Raw genomic sequence first — 12,925 nt, forward strand, 5'->3', positions numbered from 1 at the left:
TCAGTATGTATTTATTTGACCTATGGAATAATGAGAACTTTCTCAGCTTGGAAATAGAAAAATACACACAAAGGAAAAGAGTGCCAGATTAAACCGTATAAAACCTAAATATTTCTGAAAAAAATACAAAAATGTTGTATTGTGGAAATGTTTCTACAAGATATGGTTGACAAAGAGTTACTTATTTCTATTGCATTATTCTATATGGCATTTTAATTAAACTATTGTTATTTCAAAAGGTAAATGAAAAGAGAAAAAGAATTCACATGTTGAAATAAAAAGAAACACATCGAGAAGAATGCTTAATCTCTCTAGACTAGATTTAATCAAAGGAATAAAAATTAAAATCATATTGAAAATCCATGTTATAGGGGGTGCCTGGGTGGCTCAGATGGTTAAGCGTCTGCCTTCAGCTCAGGTCATGATCTTTAGGTCCTGGGATCAAGACCCATGTCGAGCTTCCAGCTCAGCGGGGAGTCTGCTTCTTCCTTTCCCTCTGCTTCTCCCCTTGCTTGTGCTTTCTCTGTCCCTCAAGTGAATAAATAAAATCTTAAAAAAAAGGAAAGAAAGAAAAGAAAATCCATGTTATAGTTACTGTAATAGGAAAGCTTAGGGATGCCTGGATGGCTCAGTCAGTTGAGCGTCTGACTTCAGCTCAGGTCGTGATCTCAGGGTCCTAGGATGGTGGAGCCTGGTGTGGGGCTCCCCACTAAGCGGGCAGTCTGCTTGTCCCTCTGCCCCTTCCCCTGCTCCTGCTCTTTCAGGTAAATAAATAAAATCTTTTTCTAAAAAAATAGCAAACTTTAAAACATTTTTTTAATTTACCTATGGAAAATGGTTTGAGCATTGTCAACATGGTAAAATATCCTACAGCCATTAAAATAATTGTATGATATAGGAAAATGTATGCTACAGTCCATTAAGTTAAATAGCAACATATACAATTTTATATTTATAATTTTCAATAATGTATAAACTTAAAGATGACCTGTATCAATGACAATATGAACAATTTTAAAAACTTTAAAAAATTTTTTTTGAATTTTATTAAATGCTACCTAGAGCAATCTACACATTTAATGCAATCCCTATCAAAATACCATCAATCTTTTTCAAAGAAATGGAACCAATAATCCTAAAATTTGTATAGTACCAGAAAAGACACCAAATAGCCAGAGGAATGTTGACAAAGAAAAGCAAAGCTGGTTGCATCACAATTCTGGACTTCAAGCTCTATTACAAAGCTGTAATCATCAAGACAGTATGGTACTAGCACAAAAACAGACACATAGATCAATGGAACAGGATAGAGCAACTCTATGGTCAACTAATCTTCGACAAAGCAGGAAAGAATCTCTAATGGAAAAAAGACAGTCTCTTCAACAAATGGTGTTGGGAAAATTGGACAGCCACATGCAAAAGAATGAAACTGGACCATTTTCTTACACCACACACAAAAATAGATTCAAAATGGATGAAAGACCTAAATGTGAGACAGGAATCCATCAAAATCCTAGAAGAGAACACAGGCAGCGACCTCTTCGACTTCAGCCGCAGCAACTTCTTCCTAGAAACATCGCCAACGGTAAGGGAAGCTAGGGCAAAAATGAACTACGGGGACTTCATCAAGATAAAAAGCTTTTGCACAGCAAAGGAAACAGTAAACAAAACCAAAAGACCGACAGAATGGGAGAAGATATTTGCAAATGATATATCAGATAAAGGGCTAGTATCCAAAATCTATAAAGAACTTCTTAAACTCAACACCTAAAGAACAAATGATCCAATCAAGAAATGGGCAGAAGACATGAACAGACATTTTTCCAAAGAAGACATCCAAATGGGACGCCTGGGTGGCTCAGTTGGTTAAGTGACTGCCTTCAGCTCAGGTCATGATCCTGGAGTCCGGGGATTGAGTCCCACATCGGGCTCCCTGCTCAGCAGGGAGTCTGCTTCTCCCTCTGACCCTCCTCCCTCTCATGCTCTCTCTCTATCATTCTCTCTCTCTCTCTCAATAAATAAATAAAAATCTGTAAAAAAAAAAAAAAAACATCCAAATGGCCAACAGACACATGAAAAAGTGCTCAACATCGCTCGGCATCAGGGAAATCCAAATCAAAACCTCAATGAGATACCACCTCACACCAGTCAGAATGGCTAAAATTAACAAGTCAGGAAAAGACAGATGTTGGCGGGGATGCAGAGAAAGGGGAACCCTCCTACACTGTTGGTGGGAATGCAAGCTGGGGCAACCACTCTGGAAAACAGTATGGAGGTTCCTCAAAAAGTTGAAAATAGAGCTACCGTATGATCCAGCAATTGCACGACTAGGTATTTACCACAAAGATACAAATGTGGGGATCAGAAGGGGTACGTGCACCCCAATGTTTATAGCAGCAATGTCCACAACAGCCAAACTGTGGAAAAGAGCCAAGATGAATGGATAAAGAAGATGTGGTATATATACACAATGGAATATTATGCAGCCATCAAAAGGAATGAGATCTTGCCATTTGCAACGACGTGGATGGAACTGGAGGGTGTTATGCTGAGTGAAATAAGTCAATCAGAGAAAGACATGTATCATATGACCTCACTGATATGAGGAATTCTTAATCTCAGGAAACAAACGGAGGGTTGCTGGAGTGGTGGGGGGAGTGGGAGGGATGGGGTGGCTGGCTGATAAGACATTGGGGAGGGTATGTGCTATGGTGAGCGCTGTGCAAGACTGCTGAATCACAGATCTGTACCTCTGAAACGAATAATGCGATATATGTTAAGAAAAAAAAAAAGAAGAAGATAGCAGGAGAGGAAGAATGAAGGGGAGTAAATCGGAGGGGGAGACGAACTATGAGAGACAATGGACTCTGAAAAACAAACAGAGGGTTCTAGAGGGGAGGGGGTGGGGGGATGGGTTAGCCTGGTGATGGGTAGTAAAGAGGGCACATTCTGCATGGAGTACTGGGTGTTATGCACAAACAATGAATCATGGAACACTACATCAAAAACTAATGATGTAATGTATGGTGATTAACATAACAATAAAAAATTTAGAGAAAAAAATAATAATGTAAAAAAAATGGTTAACTCTGCCAAAGGCACTATTCTTTGATAAAGATAATGATCAAGCTGTAGGATTTAATGTTAATGTAATGCTTTTAATTAATGTTTTATTGGATGACTCTGTGGTCATTACCACCAACTTCAATCAGGCAAGTATAGAATATTTCCTAGAACCAGATTAAACTGGTTTTAGTTCAGCCAATTCACACACAATTAGAACTATAGTCAACTGAACACAGCTATTATGATCAAGCAATTATTTGTTGTTGTATTTTTCCAAAATCATCTGTTTAGAAAATAAACTTACTAATCTTCTTTCACTCCACATTTACCTCAGATCTTTTCCCTAAATTGTGATATGTAAATAACAGACCTTAATAACATTTATACTTGTAGAAGATCTTGAAATTCACAGATCTCTCAGTAAAAGAAAAATCTAATGAAAAAAATGTTACAGCAACTTGAAAAAAGTATGAAAAATCCATGTACTAGAAGCCAGAAGACCTGGATTCTAATTTCAGCTTTATAATAAACTAGCCCCAAGACCTTGGGAAAGGTCAATTAAACTCTGTGACTCTCAGCAAACTGACTTGTAAGATGAAGGTATGTGAAACTAGATGTCCCCTTCCAATTTAAACGGTACCTCACTCTACTTGTGCCAATTTTTGGAGTTATAACATACTATCCCATTTACTGTTAGTCTTACTTTGGCCACAAGCACTGATCCTGGTACATCTGCTACTCAATCACAAACTAAAAACAGTCATGGCGTTGCTAGTGAGAATACAAAACTCGTCCCAAGCTCGGCTATTTTTGCATTTTGTGACTTGGAATCTTAAGAATCATTTATGCCTCCCCCCTTTTCCCTTGCTCCCAATAAGCCATCAGTGATAAGGTTTGACTTCTATTAACAACCGCCTATACCTGATCCCTCACCATTCCTAGTTTAGCTGGTACATCGGATGCATAGAAGAGAAAAACGAGAGATGAGGTGAAAAAGAACCCTATCTGTTCACTTCTCTCATTTCTGCCTTTATGCATCCAATGCTCTGACCAAACTGACCTACTCACTCTCGCCTAGAGCCACCTCAAGATATCCCGTTCTCTGTATTCCAATGAATCACTTAGAATTCCTTCTGTTTCCAACACTCCTTTCCTGGCAGGCCTCAGAGCCCTACCTCAATTGTTTTAATCCTTCAGCTCAGCAACGCCAATATTCTTAAAGCCACACCACAGAAAAACCTTGCAGTAAAGAGGTAACGAATCTGTGCATCAGGAGAGCACTCCAACTCTCCTAACATTCCTACCGCTTTTCTGGTCTTTAGATACCTCACGAATTATCAATAATTCTCCCAAATTATAACTGGTGACTCAAAAATTACTTCAACTTCTTGAAAACTGCATAAATCTCACCATTTAGTAAGCCTTTTAAAATATTCTTTGGCAGACTTTTTAAATTTTCTTCATAAAGGTCCTAAATATTTCTATTGTGTTCATCATGATTAGATTTGTTTGTTGCTCTTGGGCTTGGGATTTTTCTCATTATATTACCTCTCTTTTTTCCCCCCTCATTACATTTTCTACATAATTTCTACTCATATGGGATCAAAAATTAAACTTTACACTTGATCAAAGTTCTACAGATTAGAGGTGCCTAGCTGGCTCAGGTGGCAGAGCACACAAGTCAGGGTCGTAAATTCAAGCCCCACTTAAAAAAAAAGTTATACAGATAAAAATTTAGGCCACAGGGTGGGGGGGAATGGGTGAAACAGGTGAAGGGCTTATTGTGATGAGCACTGAGTAATGTACAGAGTTGTTGAATCACCATATTGTACACTTGAAACACAGAACACTGTATGTTAATTATATTGCAATAATAAAGAAAGAAAAAAAAAGAGGGGCAAATGAGTGGCTCAACTGATTTAAGAATGTGACTCTTGATTTCAGCTCAGGTCATGATCTCAGGGCCCTGGGATCAAGCCACAGGTCAGGCTCAGTGCTCAGCAGGGAGTCGGCCTGAAGATTCTCTCCTCCTCCCTCTGCCCCTCCCACCCCCCCAAAATAAATAAATAAATCTTTAAATAATAAATAAGGCATAAAATAATGAGATTATCTCTGTTTCAGTTTAAACACACAATTCATCATTGGGGCTTATCCATCTCATTTGATCCCATTACACCCTTCTAGGGCTTTTTATTTTTTTTGTACGAGTTCATTGCACCTTATGCTTTCCCTTCCTAAAACTTAACACAAATAAAATTAAATCATTATTTGCACCTCTCCTCTAACCCATTAGGCTGCACAAGAACAAGCTGGTCCTGTTGCCCAGCCTACCTGCTTGGCATGAACAAGCACTAGAACACTTGCTGAAATAATGAATGGTCAATGTTCTATTATATCTTGTTTTCTTCTTATTTCAGCTTATTTCTGATTAAAGTGATAAAAGCTTACTCTGACCCTTTTCAGATAATTATTTTATTCTTCTCTTGGGTTTAATATTTTAACTGCCAACTGGTTTTCTATTTTTTCTAAATTTGAAAAGTCGAAGTTGGAAATAAAATTCTACAAATGTATCACCTGAAACACTGCCCTAAACCTAATTAGAATCTCAACTTTCTTTGCTTCCTAAAGCAGGTCTTAATTTAGTCAACAGGGACCTAGTCTCTGCCCCCTCTTTTGTACTGAAAAAGTTTTGTTGTTTTTAATGCCCTTTATCAATATAATTCTTTTTAAACTTTTTTAAAGTAAAATTTTTAAGTAAACTCTAGGCCCAACATGGGGCTCGAACTCATGACGCTGAGATCAAGAGTTACTCTACCTACTGAGTTAGCCAGGTGCCCCAATATAATTCTCTTAAATGAACAAGGAAACATTTGTTTTTAAAATAATGAAAGTGGGTTAGGTAATCACCAAATCTCTAGCCTAGGGCAAAAACATTTAAACTGTCAAAAATAAGAGACAGAGAGTACTTTGAGTTCTAATTTCCCTCTTGATTACTGGAAATCTGCCTTTTTTCAGGGATTTACAGAGCAAATTCATCATAACAATATACTGGCTGCTTATATGATAAGTTGGAGGCAGCTTAAACTCTAGAAAAGAGGGGCGCCTGGGTGGCTCAGATGGTTGGGCGTCTGCCTTCAGCTCAGGTCATGATCCCAGGGTCCTGGGATTGAGTCCCGCATCGGGCTCCCTGCTCCTTGGGAGCCTGCTTCTCCCTCTGCCTCTCTGTCTCTCTGTCTCTCATGAATAAATAAATAAAATCTTTAAAAAATAAATAAATAAACTCTACAAAAGAGTGCTAAATTTTAGGGAATTTTAAAGACTGCCTAGAAGGTAAGAGTTGAAAAAGAGAAGTATCTACTTTTCAAAAACGTCAGTGAAATCTAGTTCTTCTCCCAAAGGCAATGGGGAGCTCAAGCTGCAGTGCTGCCTCCAAGTGGAGGACAGTCTGATGGAGATACTACAGATATATCTAATTCACGGTGATGTGATAAATGATAACAGAGGTAGATTAGGGTATGCTTATGAAGAAACTCAATCTTGGAAATCAGAGAAAGCTCCCAGAGGACTTGATATTTAAAATGTAAGAATTAAAACTAGTCAATGTTATTGAGGAAATTTCCATTTGTCATGCTTCCTTCAAGTCCAGGCTGCCAGAACTGTGCTTTAAACCATACCATCATGGATGCATGGGCACAGACTTAGAGCTACACAGATTTTATGCATTTGTTCTTACTTGCACTAACCCTATTGAATTTAAATTTTCTGTGTTCTGCATAAACCATTAGACCTAATTCATCACTGTTTTAGGGCCTCAAAAATCCTCAAGTAGGAAGTACTGTCCTCTTCATTGTCATTTGTGAGAATATTCCTGATCCTATGGTATTATCACCCCATACCTCAGAAAGAACCACGGGGGAAAAAAACTGAGAAAACGGTGTCAGAGAAGGAAACAAAGTACTGTCTCTCAAAACCACAAATTCTTCTGTACATTCAGAAGATGACCCTGTGCCAAAAACAAAAAAATAAACAATTTTTAAAAATTAATGCTTTTATTCTATGTCTAAAACCAAGATATGGCCAATAAATTTCTTAACCTAAGAGAATTTATGAACCTCTGGATATTTTCCACAAAATCAAGTGTGTATATACATAGATGTGGGGTTTTTCTCCTAGCAGAGACTGACAGTTTTCAGCAGATTTTCAAAAGGGTCAGTACTGCAAATTGAGAAATACTGGCATAGAGCAATCTCTCTCTCGTTCTTTTTCTGTGTGGATTTTTTTTTTTGAGAAAAGTGATTTAAGGTAAGTATGTTTTTTCCCCCTTCTACCCACCCCCCACACCAAGGACACAATGCAATGCAATTAGGTTAAACCAGAATACTTATTTCTAAAACGGTTTTCCTATCCTTTTTGTCAGTTGCAAAATAGTCTCTGGACCCAAAGCAGAAGCTAGCTAGTTGGGTAGTACTCAGAACATATTAACAGTGATAAAATGGAATACACTTGGAAAAGATGATCTTTCCTTCACATTTGTTTATTCTCTAATTCTCAATAAGCTAAACTGTATCATCAGCAAGTTGGAGAGCTAAACAATATTAGTTTATGTAGGAATCACAAAATCTTAGCACTTGATGAAAATATGGAAACCAGGATGGGAACTCAAGATTATACCTCTCTCCTAAAAGAATGTTATGACCACTCAAAGCAATGAAAGGTCTACAGTCAGTTGAAATTTTGTGTACATATTAAAATGACTAAAGAGCATTTTCTGAACATTTTGGCTTGGAAGTTTGCATTTTCAAAATTTAGTCCTACACCAACAGCTTTTTCTCTGGAAGTTTTTACATTTCAACACAGTTACATTCATCATGTATGTGATATTTAATTTTTGGCTCTCAGGTAGCTGACTTGTCCCTTGTCATTAATGTGGGTGTCAAATACAAGGTCACCCTTACACTAATCCTAGCTGAGGGATTCAAAAGAAAAATCAGAAAAAGTTACTTCCCAGGAAACAAATACCTAGTGGATTTAGCAGCTCTAATCAGTCAGCTCAGCATTTGTGGATATTTATTTGTGTGTGCATGCATATGCATGCACACACATACCACCAAGATAACACTACATCAAAGAGAGTATTTTTTTCTGCCTTCCCTCCTTTATTTACCTTTCTAGTTTACCCATTATTTCCTTACCCTTCTTGACTATTATCTTTCTCCAGAAACTTAGTTATGTACTTCTCTATGAACTGTGTCCTTTCTTCTGCCCAAATCCCATTATTTCCATGACTCTCTAGATCATGAAGTATTAGAAAACGGAGAAAACTAAAATTATATCAACATATGTGAAGCTCAGGGGGAAAGTCTAAAAAAAACTACACTTAAAATCCTCAGAACTCAAAAATAATTTTAAAGAGTTTATTATAAAATCTCACATTTTATTGAGTGTTAACTCAGTGCCACTAACCTGAGTAGTTTTCTTACACTGTTTCATTTAAATTCCACAATTACCCTAAGATCTCCTTATATTGACTGGGAAACTACTGCTCAAAGAGGTGAAACTGTAACCAATACTGCTAAATAATAAAAAATCAGGGATGCCTGGGTGGCTCAGTTGGTTAAATGTCTGACTTGATTTTGGCTCGGGTCACAATCTCGGGGTTGTGGGAGAGAGCACCAGGCTCTGCACTCAGTGTGGTCTTCCTGTCCTTCTCCCTCTGCTCCTTGCCCTGTGCCCTCTCCCTCAAATAAATAAAATCTTTTTTTTTTTAAAGATTTTATTTATTCATTTGAGAGAGAGAGAACAAGCAGGGGGAGAGGCAGAGGCAGAGGGAGAAGCAGACTCCCTGCTGAGCAAGGAGCCCGATGCGGGACTCGATCCCAGGACCCTGGGATCATGACCTGAGCTGAAGGCAGACGCTTAACCATCTGAGCCACCCAGGTGCCCTCAAATAAATAAAATCTTAAAAAAAAAAATCATACAGAATAGATAAGCTACCCCAAATGTGACCACCCCCCAAAAATCTCAAAATATTAAGGAAACAGAAATCAACTTAGATTTTTAAAGGCCAATATTTAGCAATAACATGTTAAATAACAGAGACATATACAACTGATTGGCAGTTTTCCTTTCATATTCAGGATGACAAGAAGCTTAGAGCACAATCTGAGGACCAACTATGTGTGAGTCTATATTTCCTAATCCATCTCAACAACTTCCTATAATTTATAATGTCCCTGTGTTTATCATAAAGCTTCTAATTCAAATCCTTTGATGTTTAGAAGTCTTTGAATGAATAAAATTGAGAAGACCAGCAAAGAAACAAGAAGAAGATTATTTCTAGTTTCTCAATCAATGGCCATCATGCTACCACTTTTAACTTAGCCTCATCACAAAGGATTATATAATCAGATTCAAGCAATACTGCATTGACTACATTTTTAAAACCTGGGTCTTTGATTTTAGATATAGCAACATCTGAAGATTAAAAAAAATAAGATTTACTATAGTCTTCCAAAGCAATACAGTATATGCCTTTTCTCTGGAAGTTTTTAGCATGCTGCTAAATGAAAATGCCTGGCATAAAGTTGTCAAGACTAAACTTCCCTGCTCAGCTATGACAATCAAATCTTTTTGGAATTCAGAATATGAGTAAGTAACAGAATTTCTTCAAGGAAGGGGGGGGAAAAACAAAAACAAATTAACAGGAAAAAAACAATAACAAAACTGTATCATATAGCACTTATGCACACATATAGGAAACAAACATTTGGAATAATATTTGAAGTAGAGTTGATTAAAAAAAAAAAGATTTCATAGGAGACCTGGAAAAAAAAGAAAAACTCAGACTGTCACCCGTTCCTGAGGTTTTAAGTTACAGAATTTTTTGAACTGTATATGAAACACTAAATATTGTTGCCTGGTGATTTCAAAACAAAAAGAAACAACTTTATTTAAAATAAAAACAGTTATATCAATCATTGCATCTGATAAATATTAGTAAGTGGCCAAGGCAAAAAAAAGAAACCACTATTTTCGAGAACTGAACTATTTTTCTTTTTTTTTTTTTTTTAAAGATTTTATTTATTTATTTGACAGAGAGAGACACAGCGAGAGCAGGAACACAAGCAGGGGGAGTGGGAGAGGGAGAAGCAGGCTTCCCGCTGAGCAAGGAGCCCGATGTGGGACTCGATCCCAGGACCCTGGAATCATGACCTGAGCCGAAGGCAGACGCTTAACGACTGAGCCACCCAGGCGCCCAAGAACTGAACTATTTTTCTACAAGTACATAAAAGTATAGCCAATTTGGGGCACCTGGGTGGCTCAGTTGGTTAAGCGACTGCCTTCGGCTCAGATCATGATCCTGGAGTCCTGGGATCGAGTCCCGCATCGGGCTCCCTGCTGAGCAGGGAGTCTGCTTCTCCCTCTGACCCTCCCCCCTCTCATGCTCTCTATCTCATTCTCTCTCTCAAATAAATAAATAAAATCTTTAAAAAAAAAAGTATAGCCAATTTAAAGATTTGACATAGAATGAGACAATAAAAATTGTATTGTCAGGGGCACCTGGGTGGCTCAGTTGGTTAGGCGACTGCCTTCGGTTCAGATCATGATCCCGGAGTCCCGGGATCAAGTCCCGCATCAGGCTCCCTGTTCAGCAGGGAGTCTGCTTCTCCCTCTGACTCTATCCCCTCTTGTGCTCTCTCTCTCTCTCTCAAATAAATAAAATCTTTAAAAAAACTGTATTGTCAAATAACAGATGAATTCAAAAAGTTGAACTATGCTAGCAATGTTACTACATTTGACCAGACTATAAACATCAATTATTAGCCTCAGGTTTTGACACTGGACAAACACTTTCAGATGTTCCAGTATAAAAAACATCTTTGGGTACTGAGCCCACGAATAATCTGAGATTCTGCCAAGACTATTCCTCCTGCCTCACAAAGTCAAAGCTTTTGTGTAACACAGCAGTAGACGCCACTTTCTTGCCAATATCACGTTCCTTTATCTTTTGCAGCATATGAATGAAACCAGCCTGCTCCTGGGAAGTCAATTAATTCTCAAGAAATGAAACAAGAGGAAAAAGTAGCAAATCAATTCAAGCAAAACTCGGTTTTTGTGGTTCTACATTAAAAAATAAAATTAGTGATTGATGAGAATGATAGCTCGAGAAAATGGAAATGACTAGAATAGCTTCTATGTGGTTAGAGTTATATTTAATGAACTTGGGTCCTCCTATCATCCCATGCCTCCTGGCCCCTCACAGATCTTCTTTTGCATATGAGTGCTTTATATTGGATGATATCAAGTCCAAAGAATATAATAGCTTTCTTATTTTGCTATAATTCTTCTTGAGTTTTAATTCTCCCTGCTCAGCAGGGAGCCTGATGTGGGACTCGATGCCCCCCCCAATGTGGGCTCAAACTCACGACCCTGAGATCAAAAGTTGCATGCTCTTCCAACTGAGGCAGCCAGGTGCCCCTATTATGCTATAATTTTTATGATAACTCCTATCAAGTTCAAGTTTTGGGGTACACCCAACAAACAAAAAAACTAAGAAATGTAACATGCAGGTTCATGTTAAACATTTTAATGTTTATGGACAATTTATTTTATAAATTTGCATCTATTTTTTGAAGTCTTTAACTTAACACAAACATGTGTATCATAAAAAATGATCAGTGATGGGCACCAAAGCATGAGATATATTTTGAGTTCTTTCCAAAGAAGAGAAATACCTCTCCTCACTTATCAAATTATGCTAATAACATTGACTGCTAAATCTACTTAATGACAGGTATTTCTTGAAAAAAACAACAACAAAACAAATCCCTATAGAGATGAGAAATAAAGCTCTAATATCAACTTTAAATTTATATTATACTCATTTTATTCATCAGACATAAATCACTAAGTGAATTAAAAAGGAGCCAGTTACACAACCAGGTGAAAATGAATAAGCCAAAGAAAATTGTTCATAAATGGGCACTATGCTGTTAGTCTTCTGTTTTGCTTTAATTAATTTAAAACAATCATTAGCTAAACCAACTATGTCAACTCTATATGAGAATCTGTAAAAAAACTTTTGTTTAAGATATTTTAAAACTTTTGCATAATCAATGAGTTGAATAAACTGGTTTTTCCAGGTCCCGTAAAACAAAATCGTAATCCATATTCTGTTCAATTATTACAAATATTTAATTAGTGAGGTTTAATTTAATGAGATTTTACTATATTTGCAGGATTAAGTAAGATAGATACAGAATTATTACATTTTAGAGGCTTACTCTAATTTTACAATACTATCTTAACCATTTGTGGTATGCTGTTTTTAACATCCTTTATTTTTCCACTTTCCATTTGGACATTTAACAGAACAGAACACGACACTGACTTTGCGGTTGGATTATACTACCATCCTTTATCTGAACTGCACAGAACTAGCCAATGGATCAAATTAATTACAAGATTGTACAATTTGCGATAGTATCTTCAGAAATTCTTTATAAAAAGATAGCACATCAATTTCCTAAACGATGCCAAAATTCTCACTAAGCTAAATTATGATAATCTGTCAAATACAGAAACAATGAATTCAGTTAAAAATAGGTAACTTCTTTTAAATACATTCTCCTTAACAGCTTTTATTTTCAAAAAACACCTCCGGCTCCCAAATACAGTTCATGCTTCTGGCTAACCCCAATTCTCTTCCCTGTATTCTCATTTTTATCACATTTTCCCTCCATTAAAGTGAGCACATTGTATTTTGGTTTCTTTTCTTCCTACTCATTGTTCAGATCAGCATTTTAATAATCTTTTAAGCAAGGCCGTTCAAAGAAAATATGAAGCTAAAGAAAAATTC

The 12,925-nt window shown here is 37.0% G+C and overlaps 1 protein-coding gene across 7 annotated transcripts in view; it reads right to left on the bottom strand.

Moving 5' to 3' along the window:
* ATOSA (atos homolog A) overlaps nucleotides 1-12,925 on the bottom strand; it is a 98,169-nt gene that overhangs the window by 59,030 nt on the left and 26,214 nt on the right. The gene's annotated exons all lie outside the window — the stretch shown is intronic.

This window comes from Callorhinus ursinus, unplaced genomic scaffold, assembly GCF_003265705.2.
Source record: "Callorhinus ursinus isolate GAN/ISIS: 27379988/994484 unplaced genomic scaffold, GSC_fseal_2.0 scaffold25, whole genome shotgun sequence".
NCBI lineage: Eukaryota > Metazoa > Chordata > Mammalia > Carnivora > Otariidae > Callorhinus > Callorhinus ursinus.